Source organism: Anomaloglossus baeobatrachus, chromosome 4 (assembly GCF_048569485.1).
Source record: "Anomaloglossus baeobatrachus isolate aAnoBae1 chromosome 4, aAnoBae1.hap1, whole genome shotgun sequence".
In the NCBI taxonomy this organism is placed as follows: domain Eukaryota; kingdom Metazoa; phylum Chordata; class Amphibia; order Anura; family Aromobatidae; genus Anomaloglossus; species Anomaloglossus baeobatrachus.
The window spans coordinates 240690657-240715025 of record NC_134356.1 but is presented as its reverse complement, the minus strand read 5'-3'; positions in this window follow the sequence as shown (position 1 = coordinate 240715025).

Below are 24369 nucleotides of genomic sequence, written 5' to 3'. Positions count from 1 at the left end.
CAATTTCGCCTCAAAATGGCAAAAAATTGCAATACCCCCCCAAAGGAACAATTTCGCCTCAAAATGGCCAAAAATTGTAATACCCCCAAAAGGAACAATTTCGCTTCAATATGGCCAAAAGTTGCAATACCCCCCCAAAGGAACAATTTCGCCTCAAAATGCCGAAAAGTTGCAATACCCTCCGAAAGGAACAATTTCGCCTCAAAATGGCAAAAAATTGCAATACCCCCCAAAGGAACAATTTCACCTCAAAATGCCGAAAAGTTGCAATACCCCCCGAAAGGAACAATTTCGCTTCAAAATGGCCAAAAGATACAATACCCCCACAATTTCGCCTCAAAATGGCAAAAAATTGCAATACCCCCCCAAGGAACAATTTCGCCTCAAAATGCCGAAAAGTTGCAATACCCCCCGAAAGGAACAATTTCGCTTCAAAATGACAAAAAGTTGCAATACCCCCCAAAGGAACAATTTCGCCTCAAAATGGCAAAAAATTGCAATACCCCCCAAAGGAACAATTTCGCCTCAAAATGCCGAAAAGTTGCAATACCCCCCCAAAGGAACAATTTCGCTTCAAAATGGCCAAAAGTTGCAATACCCCCCCAAAGTTACAATTTCGCCTCAAAATGGCAAAAAATTGCAATACCCCCCCAAAGGAACAATTTCACCTCAAAATGCCAAAAAGTTGCAATAACCCCCGAAAGGAACAATTTCGCTTCAAAATGGCCAAAAGTTGCAATACCCCCCCAAAGGAACAATTTCGCTTCAAAATGGCCAAAAGTTGCAATACCCCCCCAAAGTTACAATTTCGCCTCAAAATGCCGAAAAGTTGCAATACCCCCCAAAAGGAACAATTTCGCTTCAAAATGGCAAAAAGTTGCAATACCCCCCCAAAGGAACAATTTCGCCTCAAAATGGCAAAAAATTGCAATACCCCCCCAAAGGAACAATTTCACCTCAAAATGCCAAAAAGTTGCAATACCCCCCCAAAGGTACAATTTCGCTTCAAAATGGCCAAAAGTTGCAATACCCCCCCAAAGGAACAATTTCGCCTCAAAATGGCAAAAAATTGCAATACCCCCCCAAAGGAACAATTTCGCCTCAAAATGGCCAAAAGTTGAAATACCCCCCAAAGGAACAATTTCGCCTCAAAATGGCCAAAAGATGCAATACCCCCCCAAAGCAACAATTTCGCCTCAAAATGGCAAAAAATTGTAATACCCCCCAAAGGAACAATTTCGCTTCAATATGGCCAAAAGTTGCAATACCCCCCAAAAGGAACAATTTCGCCTCAAAATGGAAAAAAATTGCAATACCCCCCCAAAGGAACAATTTCGCCTCAAAATGCCGAAAAGTTGCAATACCCCCCCAAAGGAACAATTTCGCTTCAAAATGGCCAAAAGTTGCAATACCCCCCCAAAGGAACAATTTCGCCTCAAAATGCCGAAAAGTTGCAATACCCCCCGAAAGGAACAATTTCGCCTCAAAATGGCAAAAAATTGCAATACCCCCCCAAAAGGAACAATTTCGCTTCAAAATGGCCAAAAGTTGCAATACCCCCCAAAGGAACAATTTCGCCTCAAAATGGCAAAAAATTGCAATACCCCCCAAAGGAACAATTTCGCCTCAAAATGCCGAAAAGTTGCAATACCCCCCCAAAGGAACAATTTCGCTTCAAAATGGCCAAAAGTTGCAATACCCCCCCCAAAGGAACAATTTCGCCTCAAAATGCCGAAAAGTTGCAATACCCCCCGAAAGGAACAATTTCGTCTCAAAATGGCAAAAAATTGCAATACCCCCCCAAAGGAACAATTTCGCTTCAAAATGGCCAAAAGTTGCAATACCCCCCCAAAGGAACAATTTCGCCTCACAATGGCAAAAAATTGCAATACCCCCCAAAGGAACAATTTCGCCTCAAAATGCCGAAAAGTTGCAATACCCCCCAAAGGAACAATTTCACCTCAAAATGCCGAAAAATTGCAATACCCCCCGAAAGGAACAATTTCGCTTCAAAATGGCCAAAAGATGCAATACCCCCCCAAAGCAACAATTTCGCCTCAAAATGGCAAAAAATTGCAATACCCCCCCAAAGGAACAATTTCGCCTCAAAATGGCCAAAAATTGTAATACCCCCAAAAGGAACAATTTCGCTTCAATATGGCCAAAAGTTGCAATACCCCCCCAAAGGAACAATTTCGCCTCAAAATGCCGAAAAGTTGCAATACCCTCCGAAAGGAACAATTTCGCTTTAAAATGGCCAAAAGTTGCAATACCCCCCCAAAGGAACAATTTCGCCTCAAAATGGCAAAAAATTGCAATACCCCCCAAAGGAACAATTTCACCTCAAAATGCCGAAAAGTTGCAATACCCCCCGAAAGGAACAATTTCGCTTCAAAATGGCCAAAAGATACAATACCCCCACAATTTCGCCTCAAAATGGCAAAAAATTGCAATACCCCCCCAAGGAACAATTTCGCCTCAAAATGCCGAAAAGTTGCAATACCCCCCGAAAGGAACAATTTCGCTTCAAAATGACAAAAAGTTGCAATACCCCCCAAAGGAACAATTTCGCCTCAAAATGGCAAAAAATTGCAATACCCCCCAAAGGAACAATTTCGCCTCAAAATGCCGAAAAGTTGCAATACCCCCCCAAAGGAACAATTTCGCTTCAAAATGGCCAAAAGTTGCAATACCCCCCCAAAGTTACAATTTCGCCTCAAAATGGCAAAAAATTGCAATACCCCCCCAAAGGAACAATTTCACCTCAAAATGCCAAAAAGTTGCAATAACCCCCGAAAGGAACAATTTCGCTTCAAAATGGCCAAAAGTTGCAATACCCCCCCAAAGGAACAATTTCGCTTCAAAATGGCCAAAAGTTGCAATACCCCCCCAAAGTTACAATTTCGCCTCAAAATGCCGAAAAGTTGCAATACCCCCCAAAAGGAACAATTTCGCTTCAAAATGGCAAAAAGTTGCAATACCCCCCCAAAGGAACAATTTCGCCTCAAAATGGCAAAAAATTGCAATACCCCCCCAAAGGAACAATTTCACCTCAAAATGCCAAAAAGTTGCAATACCCCCCCAAAGGTACAATTTCGCTTCAAAATGGCCAAAAGTTGCAATACCCCCCCAAAGGAACAATTTCGCCTCAAAATGGCAAAAAATTGCAATACCCCCCCAAAGGAACAATTTCGCCTCAAAATGGCCAAAAGTTGAAATACCCCCCAAAGGAACAATTTCGCCTCAAAATGGCCAAAAGATGCAATACCCCCCCAAAGCAACAATTTCGCCTCAAAATGGCAAAAAATTGTAATACCCCCCAAAGGAACAATTTCGCTTCAATATGGCCAAAAGTTGCAATACCCCCCAAAAGGAACAATTTCGCCTCAAAATGGAAAAAAATTGCAATACCCCCCCAAAGGAACAATTTCGCCTCAAAATGCCGAAAAGTTGCAATACCCCCCCAAAGGAACAATTTCGCTTCAAAATGGCCAAAAGTTGCAATACCCCCCCAAAGGAACAATTTCGCCTCAAAATGCCGAAAAGTTGCAATACCCCCCGAAAGGAACAATTTCGCTTCAAAATGGCCAAAAGTTGCAATACCCCCCCAAAGGAACAATTTCGCCTCAAAATGGCAAAAAATTGCAATACCCCCCAAAGGAACAATTTCACCTCAAAATGCCGAAAAGTTGCAATACCCCCCGAAAGGAACAATTTCGCTTCAAAATGGCCAAAAGATGCAATACCCCCCCAAAGCAACAATTTCGCCTCAAAATGGCAAAAAATTGCAATACCCCCCCAAAGGAACAATTTCGCCTCAAAATGGCCAAAAATTGTAATACCCCCAAAAGGAACAATTTCGCTTCAATATGGCCAAAAGTTGCAATACCCCCCCAAAGGAACAATTTCGCCTCAAAATGCCGAAAAGTTGCAATACCCTCCGAAAGGAACAATTTCGCTTTAAAATGGCCAAAAGTTGCAATACCCCCCCAAAGGAACAATTTCGCCTCAAAATGGCAAAAAATTGCAATACCCCCCAAAGGAACAATTTCACCTCAAAATGCCGAAAAGTTGCAATACCCCCCGAAAGGAACAATTTCGCTTCAAAATGGCCAAAAGATACAATACCCCCACAAATTTCGCCTCAAAATGGCAAAAAATTGCAATACCCCCCCAAGGAACAATTTCGCCTCAAAATGCCGAAAAGTTGCAATACCCCCCGAAAGGAACAATTTCGCTTCAAAATGGCAAAAAGTTGCAATACCCCCCAAAGGAACAATTTCGCCTCAAAATGGCAAAAAATTGCAATACCCCCCAAAGGAACAATTTCGCCTCAAAATGCCGAAAAGTTGCAATACCCCCCAAAGGAACAATTTCGCTTCAAAATGGCCAAAAGTTGCAATACCCCCCCAAAGGAACAATTTCGCCTCAAAATGCCGAAAAGTTGCAATACCCCCCGAAAGGAACAATTTCGCCTCAAAATGGCAAAAAATTGCAATACCCCCCCAAAAGGAACAATTTCGCTTCAAAATGGCCAAAAGTTGCAATACCCCCCAAAGGACAATTTCGCCTCAAAATGGCAAAAAATTGCAATACCCCCCAAAGGAACAATTTCGCCTCAAAATGCCGAAAAGTTGCAATACCCCCCCAAAGGAACAATTTCGCTTCAAAATGGCCAAAAGTTGCAATACCCCCCCAAAGGAACAATTTCGCCTCAAAATGCCGAAAAGTTGCAATACCCCCCGAAAGGAACAATTTCGTCTCAAAATGGCAAAAAATTGCAATTCCCCCCCAAAGGAACAATTTCGCTTCAAAATGGCCAAAAGTTGCAATACCCCCCCAAAGGAACAAATTCGCCTCACAATGGCAAAAAATTGCAATACCCCCCAAAGGAACAATTTCGCCTCAAAATGCCGAAAAGTTGCAATACCCCCCAAAGGAACAATTTCACCTCAAAATGCCGAAAAGTTGCAATACCCCCCGAAAGGAACAATTTCGCTTCAAAATGGCCAAAAGATGCAATACCCCCGCAAAGCAACAATTTCGCCTCAAAATGGCAAAAAATTGCAATACCCCCCCAAAGGAACAATTTCGCCTCAAAATGGCCAAAAATTGTAATACCCCCAAAAGGAACAATTTCGCTTCAATATGGCCAAAAGTTGCAATACCCCCCCAAAGGAACAATTTCGCCTCAAAATGCCGAAAAGTTGCAATACCCTCCGAAAGGAACAATTTCGCTTTAAAATGGCCAAAAGTTGCAATACCCCCCCAAAGGAACAATTTCGCCTCAAAATGGCAAAAAATTGCAATACCCCCCAAAGGAACAATTTCACCTCAAAATGCCGAAAAGTTGCAATACCCCCCGAAAGGAACAATTTCGCTTCAAAATGGCCAAAAGATACAATACCCCCACAATTTCGCCTCAAAATGGCAAAAAATTGCAATACCCCCCCAAGGAACAATTTCGCCTCAAAATGCCGAAAAGTTGCAATACCCCCCGAAAGGAACAATTTCGCTTCAAAATGGCAAAAAGTTGCAATACCCCCCAAAGGAACAATTTCGCCTCAAAATGGCAAAAAATTGCAATACCCCCCAAAGGAACAATTTCGCCTCAAAATGCCGAAAAGTTGCAATACCCCCCCAAAGGAACAATTTCGCTTCAAAATGGCCAAAAGTTGCAATACCCCCCCAAAGGAACAATTTCGCCTCAAAATGCCGAAAAGTTGCAATACCCCCCGAAAGGAACAATTTCGCCTCAAAATGGCAAAAAATTGCAATACCCCCCCAAAAGGAACAATTTCGCTTCAAAATGGCCAAAAGTTGCAATACCCCCCAAAGGAACAATTTCGCCTCAAAATGGCAAAAAATTGCAATACCCCCCAAAGGAACAATTTCGCCTCAAAATGCCGAAAAGTTGCAATACCCCCCCAAAGGAACAATTTCGCTTCAAAATGGCCAAAAGTTGCAATACCCCCCCCAAAGGAACAATTTCGCCTCAAAATGCCGAAAAGTTGCAATACCCCCCGAAAGGAACAATTTCGTCTCAAAATGGCAAAAAATTGCAATACCCCCCCAAAGGAACAATTTCGCTTCAAAATGGCCAAAAGTTGCAATACCCCCCCAAAGGAACAATTTCGCCTCACAATGGCAAAAAATTGCAATACCCCCCAAAGGAACAATTTCGCCTCAAAATGCCGAAAAGTTGCAATACCCCCCCAAAGGAACAATTTCGCATCAAAATGGCCAAAAGTTGCAATACCCCCCCAATGGAACAATTTCGCCTCAAAATGCCGAAAAGTTGCAATACCCCCCGAAAGGAACAATTTCGCTTCAAAATGGCCAAAAGTTGCAATACCCCCCCAAAGGAACAATTTCACCTCAAAATGCCGAAAAGTTGCAATACCCCCCGAAAGGAACAATTTCGCTTCAAAATGGCCAAAAGATGCAATACCCCCCCAAAGCAACAATTTCGCCTCAAAATGGCAAAAAATTGCAATACCCCCCCAAAGGAACAATTTCGCCTCAAAATGGCCAAAAATTGTAATACCCCCCAAAGGAACAATTTCGCTTCAATATGGCCAAAAGTTGTAATACCCCCCCAAAGGAACAATTTCGCCTCAAAATGCCGAAAAGTTGCAATACCCCCCGAAAGGAACAATTTCGCTTTAAAATGGCCAAAAGTTGCAAAACCCCCCCAAAGGAACAATTTCGCCTCAAAATGGCAAAAAATTGCAATACCCCTCAAAGGAACAATTTCACCTCAAAATGCCGGAAAGTTGCAATACCCCCCGAAAGGAACAATTTCGCTTCAAAATGGCCAAAAGATTCAATACCCCCACAATTTCGCCTCAAAACGGCAAAAAATTGCAATACCCCCCGAAAGGAACAATTTCGCTTCAAAATGGCAAAAAGTTGCAATACCCCCCAAAGGAACAATTTCGCCTCAAAATGGCAAAAAATTGCAATACCCCCCCAAAGGAACAATTTCGCCTCAAAATGCCGAAAAGTTGCAATACCCCCCCAAAGGAACAATTTCGCTTCAAAATGGCCAAAAGTTGCAATACCCCCCCAAAGGAACAATTTCGCCTCAAAATGCCGAAAAGTTGCAATACCCCCCGAAAGGAACAATTTCGCCTCAAAATGGCAAAAAATTGCAATACCCCCCCAAAGGAACAATTTCGCTTCAAAATGGCCAAAAGTTGCAATACCCCCCCAAAGGAACAATTTCGCCTCAAAATGGCAAAAAATTGCAATACCCCCCAAAGGAACAATTTCGCCTCAAAATGCCGAAAAGTTGCAATACCCCCACAAAGGAACAATTTCGCATCAAAATAGCCAAAAGTTGCAATACCCCCCCAATGGAACAATTTCGCCTCAAAATGCCGAAAAGTTGCAATACCCCCCGAAAGGAACAATTTCGCTTCAAAATGGCCAAAAGTTGCAATACCCCCCCAAAGCAACAATTTCGCCTCAAAATGGCAAAAATTGCAATACCCCCCCAAAGGAACAATTTCGCCTCAAAATGGCCAAAAATTGTAATACCCCCCAAAAGAACAATTTCGCTTCAATATGGCCAAAAGTTGCAATACCCCCCCAAAGGAACAATTTCGCCTCAAAATGGCAAAAAATTGCAATACCCCCCCAAAGGAACAATTTCACCTCAAAATGCCGAAAAGTTGCAATACCCCCCGAAAGGAACAATTTCGCTTCAAAATGGCCAAAAGATACAATACCCCCACAATTTCGCCTCAAAATGGCAAAAAATTGCAATACCCCCCCCAAGGAACAATTTCGCCTCAAAATGCCGAAAAGTTGCAATACCCCCCGAAAGGAACAATTTCGCTTCAAAATGGCAAAAAGTTGCAATACCCCCCCAAAGGAACAATTTCGCCTTAAAATGCCGAAAAGTTGCAATACCCCCCGAAAGGAACAATTTCGCCTCAAAATGGCAAAAAATTGCAATACCCCCCCAAAGGAACAATTTCGCTTCAAAATGGCCAAAAGTTGCAATACCCCCCCAAAGGAACAATTTCGCCTCACAATGGCAAAAAATTGCAATACCCCCCAAAGGAACAATTTCGCCTCAAAATGCCGAAAAGTTGCAATACCCCCCCAAAGGAACAATTTCGCATCAAAATGGCCAAAAGTTGCAATACCCCCCCCAATGGAACAATTTCGCCTCAAAATGCCGAAAAGTTGCAATACCCCCCGAAAGGAACAATTTCGCTTCAAAATGGCCAAAAGTTGCAATACCCCCCCAAAGGAACAATTTCACCTCAAAAAACCGAAAAGTTGCAATACCCCCCGAAAGGAACAATTTCGCTTCAAAATGGCCAAAAGATGCAATACCCTCCCAAAGCAACAATTTCGCCTCAAAATGGCAAAAAATTGCAATACCCCCCCAAAGGAACAATTTCGCCTCAAAATGGCCAAAAATTGTAATACCCCCCAAAGGAACAATTTCGCTTCAATATGGCCAAAAGTTGCAATACCCCCCCAAAGGAACAATTTCGCCTCAAAATGCCGAAAAGTTGCAATACCCCCCGAAAGGAACAATTTCGCTTTAAAATGACCAAAAGTTGCAATACCCCCCCAAAGGAACAATTTCGCCTCAAAATGGCAAAAAATTGCAATACCCCCCAAAGGAACAATTTCACCTCAAAATGCCGAAAAGTTGCAATACCCCCCGAAAGGAACAATTTCGCTTCAAAATGGCCAAAAGATACAATACCCCCACAATTTCGCCTCAAAATGGCAAAAAATTGCAATACCCCCCCCAAGGAACAATTTCGCCTCAAAATGCCGAAAAGTTGCAATACCCCCCGAAAGGAACAATTTCGCTTCAAAATGGCAAAAAGTTGCAATACCCCCCAAAGGAACAATTTCGCCTCAAAATGGCAAAAAATTGCAATACCCCCCCAAAGGAACAATTTCGCCTCAAAATGCCGAAAAGTTGCAATACCCCCCCAAAGGAACAATTTCGCTTCAAAATGGCCAAAAGTTGCAATACCCCCCCAAAGGAACAATTTCGCCTCAAAATGCCGAAAAGTTGCAATACCCCCCGAAAGGAACAATTTCGCCTCAAAATGGCAAAAAATTGCAATACCCCCCCAAAGGAACAATTTCGCTTCAAAATGGCCAAAAGTTGCAATACCCCCCCAAAGGAACAATTTCGCCTCAAAATGGCAAAAAATTGCAATACCCCCCAAAGGAACAATTTCGCCTCAAAATGCCGAAAAGTTGCAATACCCCCACAAAGGAACAATTTCGCATCAAAATAGCCAAAAGTTGCAATACCCCCCCAATGGAACAATTTCGCCTCAAAATGCCGAAAAGTTGCAATACCCCCCGAAAGGAACAATTTCGCTTCAAAATGGCCAAAAGTTGCAATACCCCCCCAAAGCAACAATTTCGCCTCAAAATGGCAAAAAATTGCAATACCCCCCCAAAGGAACAATTTCGCCTCAAAATGGCCAAAAATTGTAATACCCCCCAAAAGAACAATTTCGCTTCAATATGGCCAAAAGTTGCAATACCCCCCCCAAAGGAACAATTTCGCCTCAAAATGGCAAAAAATTGCAATACCCCCCCAAAGGAACAATTTCACCTCAAAATGCCGAAAAGTTGCAATACCCCCCGAAAGGAACAATTTCGCTTCAAAATGGCCAAAAGATACAATACCCCCACAATTTCGCCTCAAAATGGCAAACAATTGCAATACCCCCCCAAGGAACAATTTCGCCTCAAAATGCCGAAAAGTTGCAATACCCCCCGAAAGGAACAATTTCGCTTCAAAATGGCAAAAAGTTGCAATACCCCCCCAAAGGAACAATTTCGCCTCAAAATGGCAAAAAATTGTAATACCCCCCAAAGGAACAATTTTGCCTCAAAATGCCGAAAAGTTGCAATACCCCCCCAAAGGAACAATTTCGCTTCAAAATGGCCAAAAGTTGCAATACCCCCCAAAGGAACAATTTCACCTCAAAATGCCGAAAAGTTGCAATACCGCCCGAAAGGAACAATTTCGCCTCAAAATGGCAAAAAATTGCAATACCCCCCCAAAGGAACAATTTCGCCTCAAAATGGCCAAAAATTGTAATACCCCCCCAAAGGAACAATTTCGCTTCAATATGGCCAAAAGTTGCAATACCCCCCGAAAGGAACAATTTCGCTTCAAAATGGCCAAAAGTTGCAATACCCCCCCAAAGGAACAATTTCGCCTCAAAATGGCAAAAAATTGCAAAACCCCCCCAAAGGAACAATTTCGCCTCAAAATGCCGAAAAGTTGCAATACCCCCCGAAAGGAACAATTTCGCTTCAAAATGGCCAAAAATTGCAATACCCCCCCAAAGGAACAATTTCGCCTCAAAACGGCAAAAAATTGCAATACCCCCCCAAAGGAACATTTTCGCTTCAATATAGCCAAAAGTTGCAATACCCCCCAAAGGAACAATTTCACCTTAAAATGCCGAAAAGTTGCAATACCGCCCGAAAGGAACAATTTCGCCTCAAAATGGCAAAAAATTGCAATACCCCCCCAAAGGAACAATTTCGCCTCAAAATGTCCAAAAATTGTAATACCCCCCCAAAGGAACAATTTCGCTTCAATATGGCCAAAAGTTGCAATACCCCCCCAAAGGAACAATTTTGCCTCAAAATAGCAAAAAATTGCAATACCCCCCCAAAGGAACAATTTCACCTCAAAATGCCGAAAAGTTGTAATACCCCCCGAAAGGAACAATTTCGCTTCAAAATGGCCAAAAGTTGCAATACCCCCCCAAAGGAACAATTTCGCCTCAAAATGGCAAAAAATTGCAATACCCCCCAAAGGAACAATTTCGCCTCAAAATGCCGAAAAGTTGCAATACCCCCCCAAAGGAACAATTTCACCTCAAAATGCCGAAAAGTTGCAATACCCCCCCAAAGGAACAATTTCGCTTCAAAATGGCCAAAAGTTGCAATACCCCCCCAAAGGAACAATTTCGCCTCAAAATGTCCAAAAATTGTAATACCCCCCCAAAGGAACAATTTCGCTTCAATATGGCCAAAAGTTGCAATACCTTACCATAGGAACAATTTCGCCTCAAAATGCCGAAAAGTTGCAATACCCCCCGAAAGGAACAATTTCGCTTCAAAATGGCCAAAAGTTGCAATACCCCCCCAAAGGAACAATTTCGCCTCAAAATGGCAAAAAATTGCAATACCCCCCCAAAGGAACAATTTCGCCTCAAAATGCCGAAAAGTTGCAATACCCCCCGAAAGGAACAATTTCGCTTCAAAATGGCCAAAAGTTGCAATACCCCCCAAAGGAAAAATTTCGCCTCAAAATGGCAAAAAATTGCAAAACCCCCCCAAAGGAACAATTTCGCTTAAAAATGGACAAAAGTTGCAATACCCCCCCAAAGGAACAATTTCGCCTCAAAATGGCAAAAAATTGCAATACCCCCCCAAAGGAACAATTTCGCTTAAAAATGGCCAAAAGTTGCAATACCCCCCCAAAGGAACAATTTCGCCTCAAAATGGCAAAAAATTGTAATACCCCCCGAAAGGAACAATTTCGCTTCAAAATGGCCAAAAGTTGCAATACCCCCCCAAAGGAACAATTTCGCCTCAAAATGGCAAAAAATTTCAATACCCCCCCAAAGGAACAATTTCGCCTCAAAATGCCGAAAAGTTGCAATACCCCCCCAAAGGAACAATTTCACCTCAAAATGCCGAAAAGTTGCAATACCCCCCAAAGGAACAATTTCGCTTCAAAATGGCCAAAAGTTGCAATACCCCCCCAAAGGAACAATTTCGCCTCAAAATGGCAAAAAATTGCAATACCTCCCCAAAGGAACAATTTCGCCTCAAAATGCCGAAAAGTTGCAATACCCCCCGAAAGGAACAATTTCGCCTCAAAATGGCAAAAAAGTGCAATACCTCCCCATAGGAACAATTTTGCCTCAAAATGCCGAAAAGTTGCAATACCCCCCGAAAGGAACAATTTCGCTTCAAAATGGCCAAAAGTTGCAATACCCGCCCAAAGGAACAATTTCGCCTCAAAATGGCAAAAAATTGCAATACCCCCCCAAAGGAACAATTTCGCCTCAAAATGCCGAAAAGTTGCAATACCCCCCGAAAGGAACAATTTCGCTTCAAAATGGCCAAAAGTTGCAATACCCCCCAAAGGAACAATTTCGCCTCAAAATGGCAAAAAATTGCAATACCCCCACAAAAGAACAATTTTGCCTCAAAATGCCGAAAAGTTGCAATACCCCCCCAAAGGAACAATTTCGCTTCAAAATGGCCAAAAGTTTCAATACCCCCCAAAGGAACAATTTCACCTCAAAATGGCAAAAAATTGCAATACCCCACCAAAGGAACAATTTCGCCTCAAAATGCCGAAAAGTTGCAATACCCCCCGAAAGGAACAATTTCGCTTCAAAATGGCCAAAAGTTGCAATACCCCCCCAAAGGAACAATTTCGCCTCAAAATGGCCAAAAATTGCAATACCGTCCCAAAGGAACAATTTCGCCTCAAAATGCCGAAAAGTTGCAATACCCCCGAAAGGAACAATTTCGCTTCAAAATGGCCAAAAGATGCAATACCCCATAAAGCAACAATTTCGCATCAAAATGAAAAAAAATTGCAATACCCCCCAAAGGAACAATTTCGCCTCAAAATGCCGAAAAGTTGCAATACCCCCCGAAAGGAACAATTTCGCTTCAAAATGGCAAAAAGTTGCAATACCCCCCCAAAGGAACAATTTCGCCTCAAAAAGGCCGAAAAGTTGCAATACCCCCCGAAAGGAACAATTTCGCTTCAAAATGGCCAAAAGTTGCAATACCCCCCAAAGGAACAATTTCGCCTCAAAATGGCAAAAAATTGCAATACCCCTCCAAAGGAACAATTTCACCTCAAAATGCCAAAAAGTTGCAATACCCCCGAAAGGAACAATTTCGCTTCAAAATGGCCAAAAGATGCAATACCCCAATACCCCCCAAAGCAACAATTTCGCCTCAAAATGGCAAAAAATTGCAATACCCCCCCAAAGGAACAATTTCGCCTCAAAATGGCCAAAAATTGTAATACCCCCCAAAGGAACAATTTCATTTCAATATGGACAAAAGTTGCAATACCCCCCAAAAGGAAAAATTTCGCCTCAAAATGGCAAAAAATTTCAATACCCCCCCAAAGGAACAATTTCGCTTCAAAATGGCCAAAAGTTGCAATACCCCCCCAAAGGAACAATTTCGCCTCAAAATGAAAAAAAAATTGCAATACCCCCCCAAAGGAACAATTTCGCCTCAAAATGCCGAAAAGTTGCAATACCCCCCGAAAGGAACAATTTCGCTTCAAAATGGCCAAAAGTTGCAATACCCCCCAAAAGGAAAAATTTCGCCTCAAAATGGCAAAAAATTGCAATACCCCCCCAAAGGAACAATTTCGCCTCAAAATGCTGAAAAGTTGCAATACCCCCGAAAGGAACAATTTCGCTTCAAAATGGCCAAAAGATGCAATACCCCCCCAAAGCAACAATTTCGCCTCAAAATGAAAAAAAAATTTCAATACCCCCCAAAGGAACAATTTCGCCTCAAAATGCCGAAAAGTTGCAATACCCCCCCAAAGGTACAATTTCGCTTCAAAATGGCCAAAAGTTGCAAAACCCCCCAAAGGAACAATTTTGCCTCAAAATGGAAAAAAAATTGCAATACCCCCCAAAGGAACAATTTCGCCTCAAAATGCCGAAAAGTTGCAATACCCCCCGAAAGGAACAATTTCGCTTCAAAATGGCCAAAAGTTGCAATACCCCCCCAAAGGAGCAATTTCGCCTCAAAATGGCAAAAAATTGCAATACCCCCCCAAAGGAACAATTTCGCTTCAAAATGGCCAAAAGTTGCAATACCCCCCCAAAGGAACAATTTCGCCTCAAAATGGCTAAAAATTGCAATACCCCCCCAATGGAACAATTTCGCCTCAAAATGCCGAAAAGTTGCAATACCCCCCCAAAGGAACAATTTCGCCTCAAAATGCCGAAAAGTTGCAATACCCCCCCAAAGGAACAATTTCGCATCAAAATGGCCAAAAGTTGCAATACCCCCCCCAATGGAACAATTTCGCCTCAAAATGCCGAAAAGTTGCAATACCCCCCGAAAGGAACAATTTCGCTTCAAAATGGCCAAAAGTTGCAATACCCCCCCAAAGGAACAATTTCACCTCAAAAAACCGAAAAGTTGCAATACCCCCCGAAAGGAACAATTTCGCTTCAAAATGGCCAAAAGATGCAATACCCTCCCAAAGCAACAATTTCGCCTCAAAATGGCAAAAAATTGCAATACCCCCCCAAAGGAACAATTTCGCCTCAAAATGGCCAAAAATTGTAATACCCCCCAAAGGAACAATTTCGCTTCAATATGGCCAAAAGTTGCAATACCCCCCCAAAGGAACAATTTCGCCTCAAAATGCCGAAAAGTTGCAATACCCCCCGAAAGGAACAATTTCGCTTTAAAATGACCAAAAGTTGCAATACCCCCCCAAAGGAACAATTTCGCCTCAAAATGGCAAAAAATTGCAATACCCCCCAAAGGAACAATTTCACCTCAAAATGCCGAAAAGTTGCAATACCCCCCGAAAGGAACAATTTCGCTTCAAAATGGCCAAAAGATACAATACCCCCACAATTTCGCCTCAAAATGGCAAAAAATTGCAATACCCCCCCCAAGGAACAATTTCGCCTCAAAATGCCGAAAAGTTGCAATACCCCCCGAAAGGAACAATTTCGCTTCAAAATGGCAAAAAGTTGCAATACCCCCCAAAGGAACAATTTCGCCTCAAAATGGCAAAAAATTGCAATACCCCCCCAAAGGAACAATTTCGCCTCAAAATGCCGAAAAGTTGCAATACCCCCCCAAAGGAACAATTTCGCTTCAAAATGGCCAAAAGTTGCAATACCCCCCCAAAGGAACAATTTCGCCTCAAAATGCCGAAAAGTTGCAATACCCCCCGAAAGGAACAATTTCGCCTCAAAATGGCAAAAAATTGCAATACCCCCCCAAAGGAACAATTTCGCTTCAAAATGGCCAAAAGTTGCAATACCCCCCCAAAGGAACAATTTCGCCTCAAAATGGCAAAAAATTGCAATACCCCCCAAAGGAACAATTTCGCCTCAAAATGCCGAAAAGTTGCAATACCCCCACAAAGGAACAATTTCGCATCAAAATAGCCAAAAGTTGCAATACCCCCCCAATGGAACAATTTCGCCTCAAAATGCCGAAAAGTTGCAATACCCCCCGAAAGGAACAATTTCGCTTCAAAATGGCCAAAAGTTGCAATACCCCCCCAAAGCAACAATTTCGCCTCAAAATGGCAAAAAATTGCAATACCCCCCCAAAGGAACAATTTCGCCTCAAAATGGCCAAAAATTGTAATACCCCCCAAAAGAACAATTTCGCTTCAATATGGCCAAAAGTTGCAATACCCCCCCCAAAGGAACAATTTCGCCTCAAAATGGCAAAAAATTGCAATACCCCCCCAAAGGAACAATTTCACCTCAAAATGCCGAAAAGTTGCAATACCCCCCGAAAGGAACAATTTCGCTTCAAAATGGCCAAAAGATACAATACCCCCACAATTTCGCCTCAAAATGGCAAACAATTGCAATACCCCCCCAAGGAACAATTTCGCCTCAAAATGCCGAAAAGTTGCAATACCCCCCGAAAGGAACAATTTCGCTTCAAAATGGCAAAAAGTTGCAATACCCCCCCAAAGGAACAATTTCGCCTCAAAATGGCAAAAAATTGTAATACCCCCCAAAGGAACAATTTCGCCTCAAAATGCCGAAAAGTTGCAATACCCCCCCAAAGGAACAATTTCGCTTCAAAATGGCCAAAAGTTGCAATACCCCCCAAAGGAACAATTTCACCTCAAAATGCCGAAAAGTTGCAATACCGCCCGAAAGGAACAATTTCGCCTCAAAATGGCAAAAAATTGCAATACCCCCCCAAAGGAACAATTTCGCCTCAAAATGGCCAAAAATTGTAATACCCCCCCAAAGGAACAATTTCGCTTCAATATGGCCAAAAGTTGCAATACCCCCCGAAAGGAACAATTTCGCTTCAAAATGGCCAAAAGTTGCAATACCCCCCCAAAGGAACAATTTCGCCTCAAAATGGCAAAAAATTGCAAAACCCCCCCAAAGGAACAATTTCGCCTCAAAATGCCGAAAAGTTGCAATACCCCCCGAAAGGAACAATTTCGCTTCAAAATGGCCAAAAATTGCAATACCCCCCCAAAGGAACAATTTCGCCTCAAAACGGCAAAAAATTGCAATACCCCCCCAAAGGAACATTTTCGCTTCAATATAGCCAAAAGTTGCAATACCCCCCAAAGGAACAATTTCACCTTAAAATGCCGAAAAGTTGCAATACCGCCCGAAAGGAACAATTTCGCCTCAAAATGGCAAAAAATTGCAATACCCCCCCAAAGGAACAATTTCGCCTCAAAATGTCCAAAAATTGTAATACCCCCCCAAAGGAACAATTTCGCTTCAATATGGCCAAAAGTTGCAATACCCCCCCAAAGGAACAATTTTGCCTCAAAATAGCAAAAAATTGCAATACCCCCCCAAAGGAACAATTTCACCTCAAAATGCCGAAAAGTTGTAATACCCCCCGAAAGGAACAATTTCGCTTCAAAATGGCCAAAAGTTGCAATACCCCCCCAAAGGAACAATTTCGCCTCAAAATGGCAAAAAATTGCAATACCCCCCAAAGGAACAATTTCGCCTCAAAATGCCGAAAAGTTGCAATACCCCCCCAAAGGAACAATTTCACCTCAAAATGCCGAAAAGTTGCAATACCCCCCCAAAGGAACAATTTCGCTTCAAAATGGCCAAAAGTTGCAATACCCCCCCAAAGGAACAATTTCGCCTCAAAATGTCCAAAAATTGTAATACCCCCCCAAAGGAACAATTTCGCTTCAATATGGCCAAAAGTTGCAATACCTTACCATAGGAACAATTTCGCCTCAAAATGCCGAAAAGTTGCAATACCCCCCGAAAGGAACAATTTCGCTTCAAAATGGCCAAAAGTTGCAATACCCCCCCAAAGGAACAATTTCGCCTCAAAATGGCAAAAAATTGCAATACCCCCCCAAAGGAACAATTTCGCCTCAAAATGCCGAAAAGTTGCAATACCCCCCGAAAGGAACAATTTCGCTTCAAAATGGCCAAAAGTTGCAATACCCCCCAAAGGAAAAATTTCGCCTCAAAATGGCAAAAAATTGCAAAACCCCCCCAAAGGAACAATTTCGCTTAAAAATGGACAAAAGTTGCAATACCCCCCCAAAGGAACAATTTCGCCTCAAAATGGCAAAAAATTGCAATACCCCCCCAAAGGAACAATTTCGCTTAAAAATGGCCAAAAGTTGCAATACCCCCCCAAAGGAACAATTTCGCCTCAAAATGGCAAAAAATTGTAATACCCCCCGAAAGGAACAATTTCGCTTCAAAATGGCCAAAAGTTGCAATACCCCCCCAAAGGAACAATTTCGCCTCAAAATGGCAAAAAATTTCAATACCCCCCCAAAGGAACAATTTCGCCTCAAAATGCCGAAAAGTTGCAATACCCCCCCAAAGGAACAATTTCACCTCAAAATGCCGAAAAGTTGCAATACCCCCCAAAGGAACAATTTCGCTTCAAAATGGCCAAAAGTTGCAATACCCCCCCAAAGGAACAATTTCGCCTCAAAATGGCAAAAAATTGCAATACCTCCCCAAAGGAACAATTTCGCCTCAAAATGCCGAAAAGTTGCAATACCCCCCGAAAGGAACAATTTCGCCTCAAAATGGCAAAAAAGTGCAATACCTCCCCATAGGAACAATTTTGCCTCAAAATGCCGAAAAGTTGCAATACCCCCCGAAAGGAACAATTTCGCTTCAAAATGGCCAAAAGTTGCAATACCCGCCCAAAGGAACAATTTCGCCTCAAAATGGCAAAAAATTGCAATACCCCCCCAAAGGAACAATTTCGCCTCAAAATGCCGAAAAGTTGCAATACCCCCCGAAAGGAACAATTTCGCTTCAAAATGGCCAAAAGTTGCAATACCCCCCAAAGGAACAATTTCGCCTCAAAATGGCAAAAAATTGCAATACCCCCACAAAAGAACAATTTTGCCTCAAAATGCCGAAAAGTTGCAATACCCCCCCAAAGGAACAATTTCGCTTCAAAATGGCCAAAAGTTTCAATACCCCCCAAAGGAACAATTTCACCTCAAAATGGCAAAAAATTGCAATACCCCACCAAAGGAACAATTTCGCCTCAAAATGCCGAAAAGTTGCAATACCCCCCGAAAGGAACAATTTCGCTTCAAAATGGCCAAAAGTTGCAATACCCCCCCAAAGGAACAATTTCGCCTCAAAATGGCCAAAAATTGCAATATCGTCCCAAAGGAACAATTTCGCCTCAAAATGCCGAAAAGTTGCAATACCCCCGAAAGGAACAATTTCGCTTCAAAATGGCCAAAAGATGCAATACCCCATAAAGCAACAATTTCGCATCAAAATGAAAAAAAATTGCAATACCCCCCAAAGGAACAATTTCGCCTCAAAATGCCGAAAAGTTGCAATACCCCCCGAAAGGAACAATTTCGCTTCAAAATGGCAAAAAGTTGCAATACCCCCCCAAAGGAACAATTTCGCCTCAAAAAGGCCGAAAAGTTGCAATACCCCCCGAAAGGAACAATTTCGCTTCAAAATGGCCAAAAGTTGCAATACCCCCCAAAGGAACAATTTCGCCTCAAAATGGCAAAAAATTGCAATACCCCTCCAAAGGAACAATTTCACCTCAAAATGCCAAAAAGTTGCAATACCCCCCGAAAGGAACAATTTCGCTTCAAAATGGCCAAAAGATGCAATACCCCAATACCCCCCAAAGCAACAATTTCGCCTCAAAATGGCAAAAAATTGCAATACCCCCCCAAAGGAACAATTTCGCCTCAAAATGGCCAAAAATTGTAATACCCCCCAAAGGAACAATTTCATTTCAATATGGACAAAAGTTGCAATACCCCCCAAAAGGAAAAATTTCGCCTCAAAATGGCAAAAAATTTCAATACCCCCCCAAAGGAACAATTTCGCTTCAAAATGGCCAAAAGTTGCAATACCCCCCCAAAGGAACAATTTCGCCTCAAAATGAAAAAAAAATTGCAATACCCCCCCAAAGGAACAATTTCGCCTCAAAATGCCGAAAAGTTGCAATACCCCCCGAAAGGAACAATTTCGCTTCAAAATGGCCAAAAGTTGCAATACCCCCCAAAAGGAAAAATTTCGCCTCAAAATGGCAAAAAATTGCAATACCCCCCCAAAGGAACAATTTCGCCTCAAAATGCTGAAAAGTTGCAATACCCCCGAAAGGAACAATTTCGCTTCAAAATGGCCAAAAGATGCAATACCCCCCCAAAGCAACAATTTCGCCTCAAAATGAAAAAAAAATTTCAATACCCCCCAAAGGAACAATTTCGCCTCAAAATGCCGAAAAGTTGCAATACCCCCCCAAAGGTACAATTTCGCTTCAAAATGGCCAAAAGTTGCAAAACCCCCCAAAGGAACAATTTTGCCTCAAAATGGAAAAAAAATTGCAATACCCCCCAAAGGAACAATTTCGCCTCAAAATGCCGAAAAGTTGCAATACCCCCCGAAAGGAACAATTTCGCTTCAAAATGGCCAAAAGTTGCAATACCCCCCCAAAGGAGCAATTTCGCCTCAAAATGGCAAAAAATTGCAATACCCCCCCAAAGGAACAATTTCGCTTCAAAATGGCCAAAAGTTGCAATACCCCCCCAAAGGAACAATTTCGCCTCAAAATGGCTAAAAATTGCAATACCCCCCCAATGGAACAATTTCGCCTCAAAATGCCGAAAAGTTGCAATACCCCCCCAAAGGAACAATTTCGCTTCAAAATGGCCAAAAGTTGCAATACCCCCCAAAGGAACAATTTCGTCTCAAAATGGCAAAAAAATGCAATACCCCCCAAAGGAACAATTTCGCCTCAAAATGCCGAAAAGTTGCAATACCCCCCCAATGGAACAATTTCGCCTCAAAATGGCAAAAAAATTGGAATACCCCCCCAAAGGAACAATTTCGCCTCAAAATGGCAAAAAAATATCAATACCCCCCAAAGGAACAATTTCGCCTCCAAATGCCGAAAAGTTGCAATACCCCCCCAAAGGAACAATTTCGCTTTAAAATGGCCAAAAGTTGCAATACCCCCCCAAAGTTACAATTTCGACTCAAAATGCCGAAAAGTTGCAATACCCCCCGAAAGGAACAATTTTGCTTAAAAATGGCCAAAAGTTGCAATACCCCCCCAAAGGAACAATTTCGCCTCAAAATGCCGAAAAGTTGCAATACTCCCCGAAAGGAACAAATTCGCTTCAAAATGGCCAAAAGTTGCAATACCCCCCAAAGGAACAATTTCGCCTCAAAATGGCAAAAAATTGCAATACCCCCCCAAAGGAACAATTTCGCTTCAAAATGGCCAAAAGTTGCAATACCCCCCCAAAGGAACAATTTCACCTCAAAATGAAAAAAAAATTGCAATACCCCCCCAAAGGAACAATTTCACCTCAAAATGCCGAAAAGTTGCAATACCCCCCGAAAGGAACAATTTCGCTTCAAAATGGCCAAAAGTTGCAATACCCCCCAAAGGAACAATTTCGCATCAAAATGGAAAAAAAATTGCAATACCCCCCCAAAGGAACATTTTCTCTTCAAAATGGCCAAAAGTTGCAATACCCCCCCAAAGGAACAATTTCGCCTCAAAATGCCGAAAAGTTGCAATACCCCCCGAAAGGAACAATTTCGCTTCAAAATGGCCAAAAGATTCAATACCCCCCAAAGCAACAATTTCGCCTCAAAATGGCAAAAAATTGCAATAACCCCCCAAAGGAACAATTTCGTTTCAATATGGACAAAAGTTGCAATACCCCCCAAAGGAACAATTTCGCCTCAAAATGGCAAAAAATTGCAATACCCCCCCAAAGGAACAATTTCGCTTCAAAATGGCCAAAAGTTGCAATACCCCCCCAAAGGAACAATTTCGCCTCAAAATGAAAAAAAAATTGCAATACCCCCCCAAAGGAACAATTTCGCCTCAAAATGCCGAAAAGTTGCAATACCCCCCGAAAGGAACAATTTCGCTTCAAAATGGCCAAAAGTTGCAATACCCCCCCAAAGGAACAATTTCGCTTCAAAATGGCCAAAATATTCAAAGCAACAATTTCGCCTCAAAATGGCAAAAAATTGGCAAAATGGGAAAAAATTGCAATACCCCCCAAAGGAACAATTTCGCTTCAAAATGGCCAAAAGTTGCAATACCCCCCCAAAGGAACAATTTCGCCTCAAAATGCCGAAAAGTTGCAATACCCCCCGAAAGGAACAATTTCGCTTCAAAATGGCCAAAAGTTGCAATACCCCCCAAAAGGAAAAATTTCGCCTCAAAATGGCAAAAATTGTAATACCCTCCCAAAGGAACAATTTTGCCTCAAAATGCCGAAAAGTTGCAATACCCCCGAAAGGAACAATTTCGCTTCAAACTGGCCAAAAGATGCAATACCCCCTAAAGCAACAATTTCGCCTCAAAATGAAAAAAAAAATTGCAATACCCCCCAAAGGAACAATTTCGCCTAAAAATGCCGAAAAGTTGCAATACTCCCCGAAAGGAACAATTTCGCTTCAAAATGGCAAAAAGTTGCAATACCCCCCCAAAGGAACAATTTCGCCTCAAAAAGGCCGAAAAGTTGCAATACCCCCCGAAAGGAACAATTTCGCTTCAAAATGGCCAAAAGTTGCAATACCCCCCAAAGGAACAATTTCGCCTCAAAATGTCAAAAAATTGCAATACCCCTCCAAAGGAACAATTTCACCTCAAAATGCCAAAAAGTTGCAATACCCCCCGAAAGGAACAATTTCGCTTCAAAATGGCCAAAAGATGCAATACCCCCCAAAGCAACAATTTCGCCTCAAAATGGCAAAAAATTGCAATACCCCCCCAAAGGAACAATTTCGCCTCAAAATGGCCAAAAATTGTAATACCCCCCCAAAGGAACAATTTCGCCTCCAAATGGAAAAAAAATTGCAATACCCCCCCAAAGGAACATTTTCGCTTCAAAATGGCCAAAAGTTGCAATACCCCCCAAAGGAACAATTTCGCCTCAAAATGGCAAAAAATTGCAATACCCCCCAAAGGAACAATTTTCTCTTCAAAATGGCCAAAAGTTGCAATACCCCCCCAAAGGAACAATTTCGCCTCAAAATGCCGAAAAGTTGCAATACCCCCCGAAAGGAACAATTTCGCTTCAATATGGCCAAAAGTTGCAATACCCCCCGAAAGGAACAATTTCGCTTCAATATGGCCAAAAGTTGCAATACCCCCCGAAAGGAACAATTTCGCTTCAAAATGGCCAAAAGATTCAATACCCCCCAAAGCAACAATTTCGCCTCAAAATGGCAAAAAATTGCAATAACCCCCCAAAGGAACAATTTCGTTTCAATATGGACAAAAGTTGCAATACCCCCCCAAAGGAACAATTTCGCCTCAAAATGAAAAAAAAATTGCAATACCCCCCCAAAGGAACAATTTCGCCTCAAAATGCCGAAAAGTTGCAATACCCCCCGAAAGGAACAATTTCGCTTCAAAATGGCCAAAAGTTGCAATACCCCCCCAAAGGAACAATTTCGCTTCAAAATGGCCAAAATATTCAAAGCAACAATTTCGCCTCAAAATGGCAAAAAATTGGCAAAATGGCAAAAAATTGCAATACCCCCCCAAAGGAACAATTTCGCTTCAAAATGGCCAAAAGTTGCAATACCCCCCCAAAGGAACAATTTCGCCTCAAAATGCCGAAAAGTTGCAATACCCCCCGAAAGGAACAATTTCGCTTCAAAATGGCCAAAAGTTGCAATACCCCCCAAAAGGAAAAATTTCGCCTCAAAATGGCAAAAAATTGCAATACCCTCCCAAAGGAACAATTTTGCCTCAAAATGCCGAAAAGTTGCAATACCCCCGAAAGGAACAATTTCGCTTCAAAATGGCCAAAAGATGCAATACCCCCTAAAGCAACAATTTCGCCTCAAAATGAAAAAAAAAATTGCAATACCCCCCCAAAGGAACAATTTCGCCTAAAAATGCCGAAAAGTTGCAATACCCCCCGAAAGGAACAATTTCGCTTCAAAATGGCAAAAAGTTGCAATACCCCCCCAAAGGAACAATTTCGCCTCAAAAAGGCCGAAAAGTTGCAATACCCCCCGAAAGGAACAATTTCGCTTCAAAATGGCCAAAAGTTGCAATACCCCCCAAAGGAACAATTTCGCCTCAAAATGTCAAAAAATTGCAATACCCCTCCAAAGGAACAATTTCACCTCAAAATGCCAAAAAGTTGCAATACCCCCCGAAAGGAACAATTTCGCTTCAAAATGGCCAAAAGATGCAATACCCCCCAAAGCAACAATTTCGCCTCAAAATGGCAAAAAATTGCAATACCCCCCCAAAGGAAAAATTTCGCCTCAAAATGGCCAAAAATTGTAATACCCCCCAAAGGAACAATTTCATTTCAATATGGACAAAAGTTGCAATACCCCCCAAAAGGAAAAATTTCGCCTCAAAATGGCAAAAAATTGCAATACCCCCCCAAAGGAACAATTTCGCTTCAAAATGGCCAAAAGTTGCAATACCCCCCCAAAGGAACAATTTCGCCTCAAAATGAAAAAAAAATTGCAATACCCCCCCAAAGGAACAATTTCGTCTCAAAATGCCGAAAAGTTGCAATACCCCCTGAAAGCAACAATTTCGCTTCAAAATGGCCAAAAGTTGCAATACCCCCCAAAAGGAAAAATTTCGCCTCAAAATGGCAAAAAATTGCAATACCCCCCGAAAGGAACAATTTCGCCTCAAAATGCTGAAAAGTTGCAATACCCCCGAAAGGAACAATTTCGCTTCAAAATGGCCAAAAGATGCAATACCCCCCCAAAGCAACAATTTCGCCTCAAAATGAAAAAAAAATTTCAATACCCCCCAAAGGAACAATTTCGCCTCAAAATGCCGAAAAGTTGCAATAACCCCCCAAAGGAACAATTTCGCTTCAAAATGCCGAAAAGTTGCAATACCCCCCCAAAGGAACAATTTCGCCTCAAAATGGCAAAAAATTGCAATACCCCCCAAAGGAACAATTTCACCTCAAAATGCCGAAAAGTTGCAATACCCCCCGAAAGGAACAATTTCGCTTCAAAATGGCCAAAAGTTGCAATACCCCCCCAAAGGAACAATTTCGCCTCAAAATGCCGAAAAGTTGCAATACCCCCCAAAGGAACAATTTCGCTTCAAAATGGCCAA